This window comes from Hordeum vulgare, chromosome 2H (assembly GCF_904849725.1).
Source record: "Hordeum vulgare subsp. vulgare chromosome 2H, MorexV3_pseudomolecules_assembly, whole genome shotgun sequence".
NCBI lineage: Eukaryota > Viridiplantae > Streptophyta > Magnoliopsida > Poales > Poaceae > Hordeum > Hordeum vulgare.
The window spans coordinates 124,138,096-124,157,538 of NC_058519.1; positions in this window are offsets into that span (position 1 = coordinate 124,138,096).

Here is a 19,443-nt window from a genome sequence, read left to right on the forward strand (position 1 = left end):
ATCCGCTGGAGATGTCAACATCAAGAGTCCTTAGGACACGCTTGTGCCTCTGGCGGCTCTCCTTCTGAGCCACGTGCGTCTAGTACTGACCCTTAGCCTGCATACGGAATAGGGTCTTCATCTTATCCTGCAGTTTGATGGCCCAAGATGGCATGGCAGAAGAGCGGGAGTGAGAGGCGGTTCCTCTGTCAGTAGCAGTCTCTGTGTCAGTATCCATGTGCTGAGAGGAAGTTGATGGGTTGGCCCATTTATCCTTGACGCGAAGCTTGACAGGGTCGTGCACAATGTAGTCAGCCTGAAAGTATAGCTCCTCCTCCGTATAGGTATCTTGCCACTTCTGACTGATAGAAGCAAACAGATAGGGCCCGTATATGGGAACCTTGCGCATCATGATGCAGTTCCAGAGCTCCGTGAACATCACATCAGAAATATCAAGAGGGGCAGACTCCTTAGTCATAGCCTCCTCACAGAGTAGCAGCATCTCAGCCAGAGAGCCATGAACCTCGTCGAAGTTACCAATGCGAGGAAAGAGGGTGTTGCGGAAGATCCGATGCATGATGTCCAGATGCTTGGGGAGCACACCCTTCTTCACATATAGTTGCTGCAATCTGTCTTGGTGGGGGCCCTATCAGTGGGAGCTGCAGCATGAGGACGCGACCCAAGTGGAGTGTTAGCTCCCTGGAACCCAACCTTGAGGAATGCCATGAATTCACGCCAGGTACTAGTCATCTTCTGAGTCCCAGTCATCCACACCATAGAGCGCTCGTCATCAGGAGAGAAGTGGACTATGACATAGAACTGGGCAACAACATTGGGGTCAAAATCTGTCTTGAAGGTGATGATATCCTTGATGCTCAGTTTTTCAATCAGAGAAAGGGTGTCACCAAAATATTCCAGGTTCCGCTGAAGATGAGCGAGGTCAATCCACTGAACGGGGACAAAGTTCTTCTTGAACTGCATGACAATGTCACGGTAGATCCTTGAGTGATCCCTGGTCCAAACATGTTCAACATTCTTGATCACAGCCCGCTCTTGGAGATAATGGTTCTGAGTGCGGAACCGCAGAAAGTCCTTGGGGGCATTGTGCGGACATTGATCCCCTTGTCCTTTTGCGCAGTCTTCTTGAAAGCCTGCTTTTTGGGTTGCAGACCTGATGTGGCGGAACCCTCTGGAGCCTCTGGGTTGCGATAGTGCTTAGACTGCGTGTCCCGTGAGGGGTTCGAACGGCGAGCACCACCTGTGACACAAAACACACACCGAAAAGAAGCGACAGAAAAGGAGTCAAGGCAATGAACTAGAAAATGGCAGAAAAATAAACACTCATGGCCAAGCACATGAAAAGAACGCACAGTGATTCCTCCTGGCGGTAGTACCGCTACCCCTGGCGGTAGTACCGCAGGGGGCATAGCGGTAGTACCGCTACCCCTGGCGGTAGTACCGCTGGGGTTTGATTTTCAGATCTGACAGATAAAGAGACCCCATAGATATGGCTACACGAATTTTTTATGAGGGGCATGGACTGTGTATGAACACTAGGAACTCCACCACATCCCTACACACATGAGGATCACAAGTACCACCGAAATAAGTACAAGCCTAGGCAAGAGAGAGCACGTTTTAGATCTAATCCAAACATAGTTTTAAGTGCTTGATCTAAAACATGTAAATCCTAGGGCATGGCAAAACAAACAGCAAAGATTCACAGGACCTACACTCCCCTCAAATATCTGCTTCATGCCATCCAAGAACAAGGCACAAAATCAAAGACATGGATCCAAACCACCAATGCTCCTACCCCTCGAACGAGAACATCAACTAAGAGAAGAAGGGGAGGAGCTTTACCGGTATTCATGGCCCTTGGAGGAGGAAGGAGAAGTGGAGCAAACGCTCCAATCCAACGGAGAGAAGGAGCTCCACGAATATAGATCAAAACAGGGGGATTTCGGGGTTGGGGAGGGAGGAGCCGCGAGGAAGAAGAAAGAGCCAGGGAAAAACGGGCTCCCCCTCCTTTATATAGCCCAAGGGGTACGGACCAGCGGTAGTACCGCTGTGGACCGGGCGGTAGTACCGCTGGGGTCCTGGCGGTAGTACCGCTCCCCCTGGCGGTAGTACCGCTCCCCCTTGAGACAGCCCTAAAAATTTCCTAGCAGGTCATGTTAGATGGAAATCCTGGCGGTAGTATCGCTATCCCTAGCGGTAGTACCGCTGGGGTCCTGGCGGTAGTACCGCTACCCCTGGCGGTAGTACCGCTACCCCTCGCGGTAGTACCGTTGGGGTCCTGGCGGTAGTACCACTGCAAATGACACAACGCAGCCTAGGATAAGAGAAGAACTTGGGCAAATGACAAGTAAGTAAAAAAGATAGCATCCTAGAAATATGTATTGACTTGTCATTGTATATCCTTTCTTCTATACGAAAGAAAGGTGGGAGGGGCGGTGGCCGAGGCCACCTATGTTTGAGACCATGGTATGACACCGCGAAGAATTATCCTTGGGTTCATGACCAATGCTCGTCTTTGAAGAACAAGTGCCATTTGACAATGGCTAAAGTGAAAGACTAGATTGATTTACGCATAATGGGGGGAGGGAAAGTTCATTGAGAGAACAACACTCCCCCTATGTCCATGCCTACATCTAGACCAAGATGGAATGCAAAGTGAGGTGCAACATGCCTAGTTTCAATCCACATTACTTGAATCAATGATATTTAGCTCATGCCTTAACTCCCGGAACCTTGCTTCGTCTAAAGTCTTAGTGAAAATATCTGCAAGTTGCTCTTCAGTGTGGATGAAGTGAACCTCAATATCACCTAGCTTGATATGTTCACGAATGAAGTGATGACGAATATCAATATGTTTGGTTTTGCTATGTTGCACTGGGTTGAGGGAAATCTTGATAGCACTTTGATTGTCACATAGAAGAGGCACTTTGTCACAAGTGACACCATAATCCTTTAAAGTTTGCCTCATCCATTGCAATTGTGCGCAACAACTTGCACCTGCCACATACTCAGCTTCGGTGGATGATAAGGAGACGCAATTCTGCTTATTTGACGACCAACTTACCAATGAGCGACCAAGGAATTGGCATCCTCCAGACGTTGACTTCCTCTCCACACAATCTCCTGCCCAATCTGAGTCAGAATAGCCAACTAGATTGAAGTTTGCTCCTTTGGGATACCAAAGGCCAAAGTTTTGGGTATGAGCCAAATATCGAAAGATTCGCTTAACAGCCATGTAGTGACTTTCTTTTGGTGTGGATTGAAACCGTGCACATATCCCTACAGTCAACATAATATCCGGTCTAGATGCACAAAGATAAAGGAGGGATCCAATCATGGACCGATATACCTTTTGATCCACTGCTTTACCATTGGGATCACTGTCAAGCTTGCATCTTGTTGGCATGGGGAACTTGACCGGTTCGACATCTTCGAGCTCGAACCGTTTGAGCATGTCTTGAGTGTACTTGGCTTGTTTGATGAATGTCCCTTCTAGACCTTGTTTAATCTCGAACCCGAGGAAGAACTTCAACTCTCCCATCATGGACATCTCAAACTTCTCAGTCATTAGTGCAGCAAATTCTTCATTGAAGGAAATGTTAGGAGAGCCAAAGATAATATCATCAACATATAGTTGGCATATGAACAAATCCCCCTTAACCCTCTTAGTAAAAAGAGTGGGATCTATCTTCCCAATTTCAAACCCACGATATTTTAACAACTCAGTAAGATACTCATACCACGCGCGTGGGGCTTGTTTAAGGCCATAGAGTGCCTTATTAAGTTTGTACACATGATTAGGGAGCTTGGGATGTTCGAATCCCGAGGGTTGTTTGACATAGACCAACTCATTTAAAGGACCATTAAGAAAGGCACTTTTCACATCCATTTGTTGTAATTTGAAGTTATGATGAGAAGCAAATGCAAGCAACATGCGAATAGATTCTAGACGAGCAACAGGGGCAAAGGTTTCACCGTAGTCGATACCCTCGACTTGGGAGTAGCCTTGAGCCACCAATCTTGCCTTGTTTCGAATCACAATCCCATTGGCATCTTGCTTGTTCTTGAATATCCATTTGGTCCCGATGACATTATGTTCCTCCGTTGGCCTAGGCACTAAATCCCAGACTTGGTTACGCTCGAAGTTGTTAAGTTCTTCGTGCATGGCCATAAGCCAATCCTCATCATCGAGCGCTTCCTATACCTGTTGAGGTTCACAATACGAAACAAACGCGTGCTCACAATAATTCCAAATCTGTTGACGGGTGGATACTCCCCTTTTTAAACTGCGAAGTACATTCTTCATAAGATGTGACTTGACTCTCAGCTTGTTTGCAATCTTGGCTGCTCGACGCTCCAAGAGATCTTCATTAGATAACGGGGGAGCATCGACTTGTTTACTTTGCTTGCCCTTGCGTCTTGAGCCGGCTGTTGGTGCTCCAGAAGGGAATTGTGAGACAGTCTCCTCATCATCTTGTCCTTCGACTTGAGCAGGTTCACTAGTTTGTTCTTGTATTTGTGGTTGCTCTTGATCTTGATCTTGTGCTTCTACTTGGTCTGGATCTCGGGGTTGCACTTGATCTTGATCATGAGCAGGTTCGGAGTCTTGGGGTAGTGCTTGAATATCCTGAGACACATCATCATTGTTGGGCAATTTATCTTGACCTTGGGCTTTTTTATTTTGTTGAGAGTCTTCTCTTTGTTCATCGGAAGCGTGTGGGGCTTGTGGAGGTGATGGCTCCACTTGAGTAGAGCATTGTCCTTCTCCTTCGGCCACAAGGGGTTCCTCAATGGGGAGTATTTGACCAATCCCCATTCTTCTTATGGCTTGGGGAGGAATTTCATCACCTACATCACACACACCACTTTGCTCCACTTGGGAGCCATTATTTTCATCAAACTCTACGTTACACGTCTCCTCAATTAGTCCAGTGGACTTGTTGAGGACACGGTAAGCATGAGAGTTTGTAGCATAACCAACAAAGATACCCTCATGTGCTCTAGAATCAAATTTAGCTAACCGTGCACCTTTCTTGAGAATGAAACACTTACAACCGAATACCCGGAAGTACTTGAGATTGGGTTTGTTTCCAGTTAGAATCTCATACGGAGTCTTGTTCAAGCCTTTGCGGATATAGAGCCGATTGGATGCATGACATGCTGTGTTGATGGCCTCTGCCCAGAAGTTATATGGAGATTTGAGTTCTGCCATCATTGTCCTTGCAGCGTCTATCAAGGTCCGGTTCTCCCTTTCTGCCACGCCGTTTTGTTGAGGGGTATATGGTGCAGAGTATTGGTGTTTTATTGCCTCATCATCTAGAAACTCATCCAAGGTGTAGTTCTTGAACTCGGTGCCGTTGTCACTTCTAATCATCAAGATCTTTGCTTCATGTTGACGTTGCGCTTAATTAGCAAAGTTGATGACCGTTTATTGAGTCTCACTCTTCTTTTTAAAGAAATATACCCAGGTATATCTTGAGTAGTCGTCAACAATCACTAAGCAATACTTTCTGCCTCCAAGACTATCAAATGATGGAGGACCAAACAGATCCATATGGAGAAGTTCCAATGGCCTCTTAGTGTAGATAAGAGTCGTTGGACGATGAGCAGTTTCATGAATCTTTCCTTCAATGCACGCACTGCAAACACGATCTTTAGCAAAACTCACATTTGTTAGTCCACGAATATGGTCCCCTGTCAGAAGGCTTTGCAAAGATCTCATATTGTCATGAGCTAAACGGCGATGCCAAAGCCAGCCCACATCAACTTTAGCCATTAAACATGTCGCAGTCTTAGTGGGTCGCTTTGAGAAGTTCACCACATAAAGACCATTTTCGACATATCCAACATAGGCTACTTTAAGAGTCTTGCTCCTCGGGAGGACCACAGTATCAAGATTAAAGAAAGTGGAAAAACCCATAATTGCGAGTTGACGAACCGAAAGTAAATTGTAGGCAAGTGACTCAACAAGCATGACCTTCTCAATAGATAAATCTTGAGAGACGACCACCTTACCAAATCCCAATACCTTTGAAGAGGATGCATCGGCAAATTGGACATGGGTGGGCATAGATGGAGAAGGATGCACATCCACCACTAAGTCCTTGCTTCCTGTCATATGATTTGTTGCTCCACTATCGAGCAACCATGACACCCCACCGGAAGCAAACTCCTGCAATAGATCAAGGCTTAGGTACCCATTTTTAATGGGTCCTTTCATGTTAGAGACAAGGGTCTTAGGAACCCAGATAGCCCATTCAATATCCTCATCGTAGGAACCAACAAATCTGGCATAAACATGCCCATCACTAGCACAACATAAGACATAAGAAGAATTGAGTTTGCCGGCTGTGTTAGTAGGAATGGTTTTGCCCTTCTTGAGGTTTCCATAGCCCACCTTGTTCCTGTTCGCCTTCTGAGTCCCCTCACCCTCTTTGACAAAGATGTCCATGAGGGTGGGAGATCGTTTGTTCCTGTTCCTCCTTTTACCTTTTGACTTGGAGGTGAGTTCAAGTCCCTCCTTTCCTACAACACCCTTTTGAGTGCTCAAGAGGTCGTTTAGACTCTTCTCACCTTGTATGCATGCCACAAGGCCCTTCTCAAGTTTCTCCTTTAACTTGGCATTTTCCTCCACAAGATGTACATGCTCACAACAGGGGTTAGTTGCACAAGCATTATCAATTAACACAAAGGGAGGGCAAGTAGAGATCTCCTTGGTAAGCTTTGCTTGGAATTGATCATGCGACTCTTTTAGAGAGAAATGAGCACCTTTCAAGACCTTGTGGGCCTTGTCAAGTGTGTCAAACTCCTCTTTGACTCTGTCATGGACAACCTCAAGAGCATACTTTTCAGACTTAAGCATACGAGTAAGAACAACATCATGATCTAGTTTCTTTTGCATTTTAGCGCAATCATCGTTATATGACTCCTCAAGAGCCAATCGAAGAGTGCGCTCCTTTTCTAGAGCATTAGATAATTCGGCAATTTCATCGGCATAGTCACGACTGTGTCCCTGAAGCTCGAAGATGGTCTCCTCATGAGACTCAATGAGGTCAGTGGCCTCACCCAGTTGTTCCAAGAGAGCAACAAAGTGCTTCTTGGGTTCTCCCTTAATAGTGCAGAGAAACTTGTCAAGATCATGCTCATTAAGTTCCCCAACATCACTATCTTCAACACAATTTAACAATGAAGGGGCGGAAGTAATGTTGGTCTTAATGATGGGAGTTACCTGATTGATACCTTTTGCCATGAGGCACTTGGTGATGTGGTTCTCGTTGGGGGCGTTGAAGAGAGACACCTTCTGGGGAGGTGTAGTGGCAATAGCAACAGTTGCCGTTGCCACTGTATCATCATCATCATCATCATCATCGGAAGGGTACTCCTCAAGGGCCACCATCCCTTTTGGGTGAGGTTTCTTCACAAAGTTGTTCTTGATTGTAAATGATTTGGGTTTGTCTTTCCGAATGAGCTTGCCTCCGTTGTCTTCCCTTTTCTCATAGGGACATTCGGCCACAAAGTGACTCACGTTACCACAGTTATAACATGTCGTTACTCGTTGTTTGGGTTTGAATCCACTCGAGTTGTTCTTGGTGAAGGAGGGTCTTGAGTTCCTCTTGTTGCCCCAGAATTGCCTTGATGCAAGAGCCGTGTGCTCATGATAGGCATACTTTGTTTCTTCAGGGCAGCCCTCCTCTTCCTCATCATCTTCTTCTTCTTCAAGCATTGCTTTTGCTTTCAACGCAAGGTTGGGTGAAGTTGTCTTTGATCGAGCACGAGCAAGTGCATTGTCGGCTGTTTTGTTCATGATTGACATTGCAATGAATTCATCCAACACCTCACTGGAAGACAAGGAGTGGAAGTCTGGCCGCTGACAAATGAAAGATGACATGGCTTTGTTGAAAGGCATGATGACTTTAAGGAACTTGCGCTTGACCCATGTATCATCCACATCCTTGCTCCCATGATCCTTGAGTGCCACAGCAATAGCAGTCACCCTCCGATAGAGATCACGAGGGTCCTCGTCTTCCTTCATCACAAACTCATCGGCCTTATCAAGTATCACTTCATAGTTGGATCGTTGAATGCTTGAGCTTCCCTTGTACAATACCATAATATGCTCCCAACAATCCTTGGCCAAAGTGAAGGGACGCAAGTGAGGAAGATCTTCAGGTGGCACTGCAGACTGGAGGATAAACAAAGCGGAGTGATTGTATTGATTGTCTGCATCTTCTCTTGGAGTGAGGTTGCTTGGATCATGGGGATAATATCCTTGCTCGATGATTCTCCACAAGTTTGTTGAGCTGTGATTCAAATGAAACTTATTAGAAAATACCCAGTTAGCAAAGTCACCTTTCACAAGCTTAGGAGGAGGACCAACAGGATTAAGACGTGGTGCGGGAACGGATCCTCCATAGACCATGGGGGTGGAACTGAGGCATATGTTCCAGTCCCATCCTTTTCGTGAGATGAGGGAGGTCACATACCTTTAGCCGCTTCCTTAGAGGAGTTGGCCTCCAAATCGGTGACGGTGCGTTTAACCACTATAGCCGGTTCGGGTGAACTTTTAAATCCCTCAATTAACTCTTTAAGCATGGTCTTGACCTCGTTCGTCAAGGACGTCTTGAGAGCGGCCATAGCCGTATTCAAGTCGTCCCTTGTGACCGAAGTCAAGTCCATGGCCTCGGGTTGCCCATGGTTAATTCCCTCTTTGCCTTCCATACTCTTCGGGTGGTTAAACCCTTAATAAAGAGACGTGGCTCTGATACCAATTGAAAGGATCGATATGGTTGACTAGAGGGGGGGTGAATAGACAACGACCACTTTTTAATTAATCTTAGCAAGTTAAGGTAAACAACATATGGGTTCACAAATATTACGACAATGAGGTGAACCCTAATGAAGCTAACAACGAGAGTTATTAAGACAAGTAAGATTTAGTCCGCAACATAAGCATACACAAAGTAAAGGATAGAGATAACCACAAGTGGAACCGATGGAGACGAGGGTGTGTTACCGAAGTTCCTTCCCTTTGATAGGAAGTACGTCTCCGTTGGAGCGGTGTGGAGGCACAATGCTCCCCAATAAGCCACTAAGGCCACTGTATTCTCCTCACGCCCTCGCACGATGCAAGGTACCGTGATTCCACTATAGGTGCCCTTGAAGGCGGCAACCGGACCTTTACAAACAAGGTTGGGGCAAACTCCACACAAAGCTTGAAGGCTCCCAACTAGACCACGAAGCTTCACCACAATGTAATATGGCTTCGAGGTGACCTCAACCGTCTAGGATGCTCAAACACCCAAGAGTAACAAGATCCGCAAGGGATTGGTGGGGGAATCAACTTTTCTCTTGGTGGAAGTATGGATCTAGGCCTTCTCAACCAATCCCTAAAGAATCAACAAGTTTGATTGGCTAGGGAGAGAGATCGGGCACTTTTGAGCTTAGGGAGCAACAATGGAGCTTGGGGAGGTAAGAGATGAGGTTCCACAGCTAGAAGAACCCTTTATATAGTGGGGGCAAAATCCAACCGTTTTCCCACTCTCTGCCCGAGCTCCAGCGGTACTACCGCTGGCTGAAGCGGTACTACCGCTGACCAGGGGCGGTACTACCGCTGACCAGGGGCGGTACTACCGCCGACTAGCGGTACTACCGCTGGTTGCAGCGGTACTACCGCTGGCACTCCAGCGGTACTACCGCTCGGCCCCTGGTAGTGCAAAGACACTACCACCTCCAAGAAAGGTCCGTCCACGAACAACTGCTAGGCAGGCGGTACTAAGCTCCTGGAGCGGTACTACCGCTGACCAGGGGCGGTACTACCGCCAGCCAGCGGTACTACCGCTGGGGACTATTTTGCAAGAAGGAAAGAAACACAGTGGCGGGGGCCACTACAAAGATGAAGGTAAGGGAAAATATGTGAAGTGTGCGCATGCAAAGATAGATTCCACCCAAACCTTTCCACTACGGTTCCCCTCTTAATAGTACGACTTTCCTATGACTCAATTAAAGAGAATCGTAGAGAGCGCCGTGCTTCCGTTCCATGAATGAGGAGGCGAGTCGTCTTGTGCCGTTGACGTTTGTTATCTGAAACCTTAACACACACGGTTAGTCCTTTACGGTACTGTCATCAATCACCAAAATTACTTAGGCATAAACTATGCTCCAACAGTGTTCTCCTCATCATTTTCATCTTGGAAGACCCGAGGAGTGTTTCTCTCAAATCTCGGTCCATTCTCTTGGAGATTCATCATTTCAGCTTTGTGGCATCATCTTGAATTGTGCCAATCATGAGTAAATCCCTTTCTTGCTATCCGGTGCATTTCAATGTTGTGTTAATTTTTTTTCGATCCTCCGAAGGCCATCATTTTAGAAGATTCTTTGTTCTCAGCTTTCAGCTTTCATCCTCAATTCTTCTCAATTGTTGCCTCTTCGTTCGTCTCTCTATTATTCTGGTGTCTTGATTAAGTTTCCTTCTCTCACGTGGCTCATGATCTCTTCATTCTCATGTATCTCCATTCATGCATGGTTGCCTCATTCGTTTCAATTCTCACCGGTGCTTCGTTGATGATTTCTTCAGTTTGTGCTCATATATATCTCCTCAATCATTTCTAGAAGAATAAGTGGTATGCTAAATCCGTTGCTTGTCATCAAGTAAACTTGATGAAGGATAAGCATAACATAATTCTTATTCCTGTTTCATAGTGATTTCAAACTTTCTTCCGGATTGCCTCATGATATCAACTCTTTATCTCAAGTGCTTCATCTTTCTTTTTCGGAGGTCAAGTTTTTCTCAAGTTTCTCTTCGCGAAATTCCATCTAATTATTTGCAAGGCCATCATCTTATTCCTTTTAACCTTTAATTCTTTTCTATCATCCTTTCGTTCCGGAGTCTCCCAAGTGGTTCTTCATGGTGGTTTATTTAGGATTTAATTCTTTCTCAAAGTGTTCTTCAAGATTCTTGTTGGAGAACCTCAAGTATCCTTTCTCTTGCATTTCAAAGTGCAATTGTTCATCCTTCATCTTTTGAGGTGGTCTTATAGCATTCTTGTTAATGGAGGAGCCTCGAAGAATTTTTTTTTCAATAATGAGATAATTAAACCCACCAACTCTATGATCACGAGAGGTTTTCAACTCATGATTTCTCCATTGGTGCTATCTTGATTTAGTTTTCACCTAAAGCTTTTCCTATGGAATGTTGCTATTATGGTGATTTTCATTGATCCAAGTTATCAATGTTTCCTCTTGGTGTAAGAAGTTTTGATATCCTTGCTCTCAAACTATCCTTGTTTCTTTTAGTGGTTGGTTGTCACCTCATAAATGTTGAGATGATTTTCACAAGTCCACTATAAGCTTGTTCTTTTCGTTGTTGTTTTTTCCAACAACTACGTCAATTCTTCTTGTCCGGAGGATCTTCAATTCTATGGTGATAGTAGTTGTAATTCTCTTATTCATTCTTTGATCCCAATGATCTAGTTTTATTCCCTTGTTTCGGAGGCATTGTGATGTTGCTCTTTTGGGTCAACCATGTTGTTCTATCAAGATCATGGTGTTCCCTTGTTCTATTTAGTTGTTGTTGTGAATCTTGTCTAATTCTCCCATCTTATCGATTTTTTTGTCCCCTTTTCCTACCGAAGTGCTGCCGAAATTTTCTACGAATTCTTGCTTGTTTCTAATATCATTCCTCATCGCTTTGCAAGCTTCAAGGATCGTTGGTTTCACTCGTTTTTCAAAGAAGCAATTAAGTTTTACATCTTCTTCCTCATCCTCTTCCCCGTTCATTCTTGGATCTCGGGTCGAGATCCTCTTGTAGTGTAGGAGAGGTGTGACAGCCCCAATGCGATTCTTCCCCCTTTTGTTATTATTTCCTTGTTTGGCAACATTGTGATGGTAATGAGTTCGTGGTTGATCCCAATTGCATCATCATTTACTTTGCATCATGGCATCTTGCATCATCTTTTGCATGTGTGTGTTTCGAGTTGTGAGTGCTTCAAGTGCTGTAAATCTCTAGTGCAATAGGAACTCTTCTCTCCTCTCCTAATTCTTTTGAGGAAATTCCAGTTTCTGGTTTTGCCAAAATAAAAATGTCCCCCCTATTCTAAAAAATATTCCTATTATTTGGGGCAACCCTCTGGTTTTAACTTTATATTTTCCCCCTTTTTGTTTTTTTAAAACCAGCGCCTAATTTTATATAGAAGGGTTTTACTTTTATTCTTCAAAAATCCCAATCTTTTTTTATAAGTTGGAGTTTGATTTAGGAGCCCAAAAGTATTTTTATTTTAGTCAATTTCTTTTTCTTTTGTATGTGGTATTCTGTTTTTAAAACCAACTTTATTTTGATGCGAGGCCTTTTAGCTGAGACAGAGACATGCCACCCGAAGCCCACTACCAGCCGGCCAGCTAGGCCCAGCCGTCGCGTGCGCTCCTCCTAACCTAGCCCGGGCAACACTCCCTCTCGATTCCCTCCCCCTCGTCCCGACAGCGCCGCCGGTTGCACGCACGTACACGCACCAGAGGCGAGCGAGAGCCCCGCTCCCGAGGCCTTGACCTCATGCTCCTCCCGCAGCTGCAGCGCCTCGTCGCCAACCCCATGGAGCCTCTGATCCCGTCTTCTGTCGACGACCTGCTACACCAGGTCGAGGCCGCCGCTGACGAACACCACCAGGCCAGGCCCCTCGCTTCTCTTCATCCTCCCGTCTCTCCACTCCTCTCGTCTAAGCTCTTTCCCTTCCCATGTTCTTCGTGGAGGTGTTGCCATGGAAGTGAGCTCCAACAGTGTTGCGCCCATGCCCGATCTTCGCCCCATCTCCTCCGGTTGGCGAGCATCAGGAGCTCATCCCCGAGCTCTAGCAGCCGCATAGCGACCCCGAGCTCCCGAGTGGGAGCAGCCATGCCCTTGCTCCCCCCGCATCCACCTCCTATCATGCGGACCTGATGCCACCATGGCCATGCTGGCCCTCGACCCCCCCTCCACCCAGTGCTAACCCCACCCGGATCCCGCACGCAGCAGCTCCGTGTCCGTCACATCCTCCATGGTTGCTCTTTGTTGTTGCTGTGTGCGATTGGGGAGAAGAAGACACACGCTTTGTTTAGTATAAGTCGTTTCCCTCGGCTAGTAGACCACAAGATCAACCTTAGCCGAGCTTGATAGCACCACTCGGTTCCATCCTTGGTCAGTGAGCAGCGCTAGCACCAGGGAGGTCCTGGGTTTGAATCTAGGATGCTACAATCTTTTTTTGCTTGTTTCTGACTAGGCCACTTGTTGCAAACTCAACCTCTCGGGTAATTCGAGTCTTGCATTGTTGTATGAGTTGCGATGTTGCCCGTTTCGTAGATGCCATGTTAGTTGCACGTACCCCATATTTATGCCTCCGGCACATGGGAACCCGATAACCAGGATCACCCCATCATTCTTTGGCATGACACGCACACGCTCACAAATCGTTGGCACCGATACCTCATCGAGTTATCGGTACTGAAACGTTGCCGTGGCATCGTTTCCGTTTTGCCGCCTTGGTTTGCTCTCGTTCGCCATGGCGACACATGCTTCATATCCTTCTTGCCAATGTTTTCACAATTGCATGCATGTTGCATTCATGGCATAATATCTTGTGTCGCACGTATGTTTTTAACCGTAGCTCCGTTGGTGATGACCTATATGTGTATACCGGCTAGTATGACATGTAGAATCACACGCTTCACCTCTTGCCATGTTTAACCAACATTTAATATTGACGTGTACCTAATCAGGGTAGAACGAAATAAGTTGTATGTGGAGTTTCGTCAGTATTCAACTCGTTGCATATTGAACTTCACTTAATGTGTAGTGTTTGATTGTTATGAATTGCCATGCCATGCCTTGCATTATTGAACTGATCATGCATCATATTAGGTTGTGCATCATGTCGTGCATTGCTGTGGTGAATATATGTGTTGATGCTTGTTTCCGATTTGCTCTGTCTCGGTAGAGTTCCGCAAGCGTGTCGGAATGTGAGGACCCGTTCGACTATGTTGGTTCGCCGACTCCACGGAGTTGTTCTACTTCCAAGTAGGATCTCAGGCAAGATGACCATTTCCCCAGATAGCATCACTATCATTGCCATGCTAGTTTTATCGCTTCTATCGATTATGTCTCGTTGCCTACCACATGTTAAATATGAGTCTCTCAACAATGCCACGAAAACCTTCAACCTGTTCACAACCTAGCAAACCACTGATTGGCTATGTTACCTCTTGCTAAACCATGTGTTAGTGTTGCTAGTTGCAGGTGCAGTTGTTTCCATGTGTTAACATGGGCTCCTTGTTTTATCACCCTATCAAATGCTATTTAAATTAATGCACCTATATACCTGGTAAAAGGCGGAAGGCTTGGCCTTTCTAGCCTGGTGTTTTGTTCCACCTTTGCCCCCTTAGTTTTCGGCTACCCGTGTTATGTTCCATAATTGAGCGCTCCTAACACAATCGGGGTTGTTATGGGGACCCCCTTGATAATTCGTTTTAGATTAAAGCTGGTCTAGCAAGGCCCAACATTGGTACTACATTTGCCCAACATAATAATTGTGTTAATACTGAAATGCATAGGGAGTTAGCGCTACCCGAGGAGTAATTCTACATAATACAGGGAGGGCTAGTGCTGATGGTGCTGGTCCAAAACAGAGCACTGTGCGGGGCCAACCCAGGGAAACTTGGGTGATTTCTATCAGGTCACCGTACGCGTCGCTCATCTGTTGTGTCTTGAGAACGAGATACGCGGCTCCTATCGGGATCGTCGACACGCCGTGCGGCCTTGCTGGATTACTTTTACCTTTGATGAGATATCTTGTGCATCGGGATTCTGGTGATGCTTTGGGTAATCTCAGAGTTGAGGTTTTCTACTAAGGAATCCGACGAGATCGCGAGTGTCGTGATCGAGGATTTCTATGCGGCTTGTGGTAATTTGTGATGGACTAGTTGGAGCACCCGTGCAGGGTTAAATCTTTCGGAAAGCCGTGCCTACGGTTATGTGGCAATGTGGAAAGTTTGTTTAACACTGATTCTAGATAACTTGAAGTTAACTTAATTAAAACTTGTCAACCGTGTGCGTAACCGTGGTTGTCTCTTTCGTGAGTTCCTTCTCCGATCGAGGACACGGTGGGGTTATGCCTGATGTAAGTAGGTGTTCAGGATCATTCACTTGATCATCAGTAGTCCACGTCCGCTATGCGTAGATCATCCCCCTCTTTATTCTTGTACTCGTAAGTTAGCCACCACATGTATGCTTAGTCGCTTGCTGCAACCTCACCACTTAACCTTACCTCACCCATTAAGCTTTGCTAGTCTTGATACCTTTGGAAATGACATTGCTGAGTCCCGTGTGGCTCACAGATTACTACAACACCAGTTGTTGGTACAGGTAAAGGTTACTTGACGCGAGCGCGGTGATTGTTCATTTGGAGTTGCTTCTTCTTCTTCTTCATCATCGATCTAGGATGGATTCCAGGCCGGCAGCCTGGGATAGCAAGGATGGACGTCGTTCTTCTTTTCTCGTTTGTTTTCGTCGATAGTCGGACCCTGCTCTTCTTCATGATGATTATGTATTGTACTGATGTGACTCTGATGTAGCTTGTGGCGAGTGTAAGCCAATTCTTTATATCTCTTATTTTTAGTACATGTACTCGTAACGATATCCATTCTTGCGAAACGATGAGATGCGCTTCTATCCCTGACGAGGCCCTCGTGCCAAATTGAGGATAGGATCGCATCTTGGGCGTGACAAGAAGCCTCTAGTGAACATTATGGCCCACGGGTCTACTTCACCTCATATTTTCAGATCCACAAAGTTACTTTGTTGCACTTTTCACCTTCAGATCTCACCTTGCAAATAATCGTGAAGGGATTGACAACCCCTTTACAGTGTTGGGTGCAAGTTTGTTTGTTTTTGCGTAGGTACATTGGTGCCTCATCTTGATACTCCTACTGGAGTGATACCTTGGTTCTCAAACTGAGGGAAATACTTACTACTACTGTGTTGCATCACCCCTTTCCTCTTCAAGGGAAAAACCAACGCAAGCTCAAGAGGTAGCAGGCCCCAAGTGACATGATTTCAGATATGAGTTCTTTATGTTTCCATGAATATATATGTGTTTTGGATCTTATCTAGAAGTTTTATGCAACTGTTATGGTTCTAAACTCTAGACCTTGAAGTGAGAATAATTAAGGTATCGAAGTGGGAGGCTATGATATGAGGATTACATATGTTCATGGATTTAATGCTTTGCTCTGGTTCTTTGTGAAAGGAGTGCCTCGATTACGGTTAATTTCCTTTTGGATCCCGTTGGAATGGGATGGTAGGACAAAAAATGGTGTGCAAATTCTTATTGCAAACATGCACAACTACATATGGAATATATGCTTACATATAAAGGATGATTTGGTATAGTTTGTTGTCAACTTGTGCTACGGGCTATTACATATTTGATTCCATCCATGCAACATCTTCTGTCCACTCTCATGCCTACGCCTCTCATTGTTCTATTTACTTTAATTTTGTTCTTGGCAACTACTAGCTCTATTTACTTTACTTTTGTTCTTTGGAATTGTTGGGAACAACTGCTTTTGTTACTACTTCACAATCACAACTACATCTACTCCATCGCTTTTTGCTGCTTCTAAATCCTGTCAAGGAAACATTCTTTCTAGATGTGGTTAAATTGAAAACTTAATTGCTAAGGATTATAAGTATTCTTTGGATGTCCTTGTGTCAAATCTATAATTTTAAGTTGTAATACTTTCTTGAAGACTGTTGCGATCTCATACACTTCTGGGTTATCACGTTAGTGTTGCCCACCATCACGCGTTAGTGCTGAAACCGGTCGATGGCAATGTTGGAACCGTCCACCGGTAGTGCCGCGACTGGTGGCCAGGCATGTAGTAAGGGAGGCGACTGGATTCTACGACAGTAGCACATTTTGTAGGTACCGCTAAGACGATTTGTTGGTATAATGCTAGAACAAACTTTTACGCAAGTTGCAATGGTGATGCGATGGCGGCGAAGAAACGAGGTGGCGCTCGACAGTTTTGTGGCAATGCTGCCAACAAAAAGATGAGATGTAGCGATAGGGACAATGACGTTATTGGGACTTAGGGAAGGGGGCAAGATGATGTGACGAGGAAAATGGAGGATGGACACGAGCAGTCGAGCACCGGTGGGGCTCACTTACGAGGTGAGGGTGCAATTCCACTGTAAGACATGGGTCAACGAGTGATCGGCTACGAGCGGCATGGCAACATCGACAATCAACTTTTTTATGTGCGTGAGCCATGCGAGAAGAGGTATGCTTTATATTTTCCTGTCTTTTTTCACTCTTGAGAAGCGCATGACGAGAGAGACGACATGGAAGAGACTCGGTCATGGACGTACATGGCTAGCAAACAGATGACTTGGAAGGCCACCGATCGGGGCATTGACTAGTCGACCAACGCAAGATGTCATCCAAATAAATATTTCATGAGTACGTCTAGATAAGTCCATTTGAGCGTCAAGTAATTTCAGACGGAGATTGTAGTGTTAGGAAAGCAACTTATCTGTATTGAAGGCCCAAGGGACATATATACATTATACATGACTTGAGGTGCAAGGAAAGTAAACATAGACTAATAAGGACTCCTAGACTAATACTAATAGACTAATAAGGACTCCTAGACTAATACTAATACTTCCTAACACCCCCCTCAAATGCAAAGCATATGCAATAGCATTGCATTTGAAGAAGTGTAATACTAAAAAACAATGATAATCCAAATCCGCGTCTTGAGAGTGTTGTCGTAGCATGAAGAGTCTTCAAAACTTGTCGAGTCGCCGAAGGAGAGAACGAAGAGATGGCACATCAGAGGTAGACACAGTATCACTTGAAGATACAAGATAAGTATCAAGAGAAGATGGGTTGCCAAAATAAGATGGCACATCAGAGGAAGACATCGCATCACTTGAAGATACAACATAAGTATCAAGAGAAGATGGGTTGTCAAAAGAAGATGGCACATCAAGAGGAAGACACCGCATCACTTGAAGATACAACATAAGTATCAGGAGAAGATGGGTTGTCAAGAGAAGATAGCACATCAATAGAATAAAGCATTGCGCAGAAAATCATAGTCCACAACAACCGTCGGCGAAAGAAGCTCGGCGGATAAGACACGATGGACGTAGATCGACAATGCAAAAGAAATCCAAAAAATCCTATAGAAAACAGCAAGGACAAGTAGGCCACAAAAGTTGCATAGAAAGGATCAGGACCGGAGAAAGGCTAACGGACTAAGGTATGGTGGACTCACATGGCATGAGAAAACACAAAATATCAACGAATTTTGTGGACGCAGCGGAAAACAAGGAAGCTAAAAGCTAGGAAGCATACACGACACAAAGATGCAAAATCCGCTGTGTATGCAGAAGACATTGTACTTTTTTATATTATTATTGTTGAAATCAAAATAGGAACGGAGCAGAAGGTAGCACGCCGCCAACCACGTACATGACGGAAAGGCAGCAGCTAGCATGCATGAGCGAACGCAGCAACTAGCAAGCAGGCTAGCAGAAACGCAGCAGTTGAGCAGTTGAGCAGTGCAGCAAAGGGCAGCGGGAACAGAGCATGCAACCGGCCACGTAAAAAGGCAGCAGCTAATCGAACGCAGCACCGCGCAGCAAGATAGCAAAGAGGACAACAACACATGCAAGAAGCAACATCGGACAAGCATGCAGGAAGAAGGCAGCCATTGTCCACGATCTGGAATAGTGCCGCCATGTCGGCTTCGATTTGGAGAGCCGAGTTGATGCTCGCTGCCGGGTTTGGCGGGCAGAGACGAGGTGGAGCCCAACGACGAATCCGTCAGGTGGGGACGGAACTGCGCGTCGGTGAACCTGCCTGCTCGAGACGGGCGGAAGAGAGCAGGCCGGCGAGAGTGGCGATCTGGAACGGCGCCGCCATGTTGTTGACCCGTCGATCCGCCGCTGACTGGAGCACGAGATGCCCGTGCAGTTCTTCCTTCTCGAGCGGGAGCACGGGCAGGGAGATCCTTATAAGATCGGGAACGAGAGAGGAGGCCCGATCCGATCAAGGACGGGGTGAGCAGCGGCTTGGCAAGAGACGAGATCCAGCGACAGGAACGGCGGCTCGAGCAGATCGAGACGGACGGGATCCAGCGGGGGCTGGAGCGGGAACGGAAAAAAAATTGGATCGTGAGGACGAGTTGTGGCGTCCGGAGACCTAAACCTAGGCTCTAATACCATGTTAGGAAAACAATTTATCTGTATTGAAGGCCCAAGGGACACATATATATTACACATGACTTGAGGTGCAAGGAAAGTAAACATAGACTAATAAGGACTCCTAGACTAATACTAATACTTCCTAACATGTAGTATAGAAACTCATGATTATGTGCTCATATTAGTTTTATTGTGTGAATAGTGTT